Source organism: Plectropomus leopardus, unplaced genomic scaffold, assembly GCF_008729295.1.
Source record: "Plectropomus leopardus isolate mb unplaced genomic scaffold, YSFRI_Pleo_2.0 unplaced_scaffold19614, whole genome shotgun sequence".
Taxonomy (NCBI): domain Eukaryota; kingdom Metazoa; phylum Chordata; class Actinopteri; order Perciformes; family Serranidae; genus Plectropomus; species Plectropomus leopardus.
The window spans coordinates 1-2387 of record NW_024621179.1 but is presented as its reverse complement, the minus strand read 5'-3'; the positions used below and the strand labels follow the sequence as shown (position 1 = coordinate 2387).

At 40.7% G+C, this 2387-nt stretch overlaps 1 pseudogene; it reads right to left on the bottom strand.

Annotated features, from left to right (window-relative positions):
* Window positions 1-438: 438 nt before the first annotated feature.
* Window positions 439-2268, bottom strand: LOC121965329 (annotated as a pseudogene).
* Between the last annotated feature and the right edge of the window lie 119 nt (window positions 2269-2387).

Sequence of the window (2387 nt, the reverse complement as noted above, 5' to 3'; positions counted from 1 at the left end):
TATGGAGGAAATACATGCTATTTCCACTAGGTGACCTGTCACAGTCACAGTGGCATCGTAAAAAAACCTGGCATTTAAAGTGTTAAAATTCTGAAAAGTCATGAATATTTGATATTTATGATTAGGACTGATGATGGAAAACAGTTGAAATGAGCTCCACGTTTACCAGCTGCAACATTAAAATGATGAACACATCAATGCATCGACAATTATTATCCAATTCTATAAAATATATTATACTGAAATTAGCCAATCTGCCTGATGAGTACTTTTACTTTTGGTTCTTTAAGTACATTTTGAAGCCAAAAATTTGGTAATTTTACTCATTTAAGATTTGGAACGCAGGACTTATATTTGCAACTGAATATTTCTGCACTGTAGGAAGTAAATCAAACCAGTTTAAACAAACTGCAACACTTAAACCCAAATGTGGCGCTACAACATTTTGAGAAAATCCCCAAATGATTATTATGGTCTGGCTTTTTTAAAGAGAATTTTTTTAATGAGAAGAAGTTGCTGCTTTTTGCTTTTCACTGACGATAAAACTGAGTGAGGGGTGACACTTACATCCTTTCTATGAGCTCCTTCTCATCCAGAGCTCCTGGTAGGTCCCTCTTGTTGCCCAGAACCAAAACCTGAAGAAAACACATCAGAAATAAACATCAGCTCAGATCTCAGAGAACAGAAAAGCTGTCATTTATGAATGTGTATGAGGATTTAAACATGGTTATGTCTGAGAGGACATTTTATCACTCCGGGGCAACAGTAAACATCACAGAAACATCTTTGAAGATGTAAGTGACGCATGCCGGGCTCACACACGGTGTCTCTCCCTAACAAGACTCTGGAGCTCCAGAGGACGGGGTCTACCTCACTCACCCTCCCCAAAACTCTGATTATTACACACTGTTTTCAGGTCGGGCTAAGTAAGTGCGAGCGCTTCAGCTCAGGATCAGTGTGCTTTGCTGTGCTCAGTTTGCCCTGGTTGTGTTCTTACAGGAATTCCCTGCAGCTGCGGTTTGTCCAGCAGGTTGTGGAGTTCGTTCTTGGAGGCTTCGATCTTCTCTGGGTCTGCTGCGTCCACCATGTAGCTGCAACAAGGAGGAAATGACATGAAAACATCTGAATTCAGCTTCATTCTGACAAACAGGTTCAGTTTGGGAGGATGGGGGGCGGGGCTGGAGGTAAGAGACGTTGGTGGTTAATATGAAATATTCTTCAGTCCGCTGAACTGTTTCATGTCTTTTTTTAAGGGTTTGAGAACATTTGGGACTGCCCTCACCAAGGGGTGCAGGGGGGTCCCTATCAACAAGCTCAATGCTTTTTTATGCACAAACATCCTAAGATCCTAGAAACATCCTAAAATCCCAAAGATGTCCTAAAATCCTAGAAATGTCCTTAAACCCAAGAAATGTCCTAAAATCCCAGAAACATGCTAAAATCCTAGAAATGTCCTTAAATCCAAGAAACTTCCTAAAATCCCTGAAACATCCCAAAATCATAGAAATGTCTTAAATTCAAGAAACTTCCTAAATTCATAGAAACATACTAAGATACAATCTAAAATCTTAAAAATGTCCCAAAATTCTAGAACTGTACTAAAATTCTGTAAATATGAAATCCTGCAAATGTCCCAAAATCTTAGGATTATCCTAGCATTTAGGATGGGGGTATGCCTAAAACTGGCCTCATCACAGCCCGTCAGACTCACTTTTACTACATCTCACCAAACCAGCGCTGGTTGTCTTTGTTACATAAATCTGAGCCGTTTACCCTGAAGCTCTCCTGTCTCTGCTCACCAAGACAACCGGGCTGATACGACACAACAGCGCTGCAGAAACACATCTACATCTTGGTGATGATCAACTCCAGGATTTATTCTTGGTATTTAGCTTGATTTTTATGAATGCGTGTCATTAAAAACCTTACAAAAACACTGAATTTAACACTTTAACAGCTCTCTTCCTCTGTCTTTCGGACAGAAGGACGAGCTGGTGGACAAACTTGCGTGACTCTGACTCTGTCTCTCATGTCTCATTAATGCCTCTGGGGCTTCTGTCATATTTGGACCCAGCTGAGACGTCCCAGCGGCTCGTTTCAGGAGACAGTAATCACAGTTTAGGAAAGCAGGACTTACACGATAGCGCTGACTCCTCGACAGTAACGCTCCCACATGCTCCTGAAGCGAGGCTGACCTCCGATGTCCCACAACTACAGACACAAGGACGGGACAGAGTTAGAGCGTGCAGCGGGGACAGTCGAAAAGCTCTTTTAAAAAAAGAACTGACACTAAGGAAAATGTACTTCATCTTTAATTAAAACAACACATCTGTAAATCTTATTGTTAATTTGTTATTATTATTGTTTGTCTTGTCTTTAATTAATAT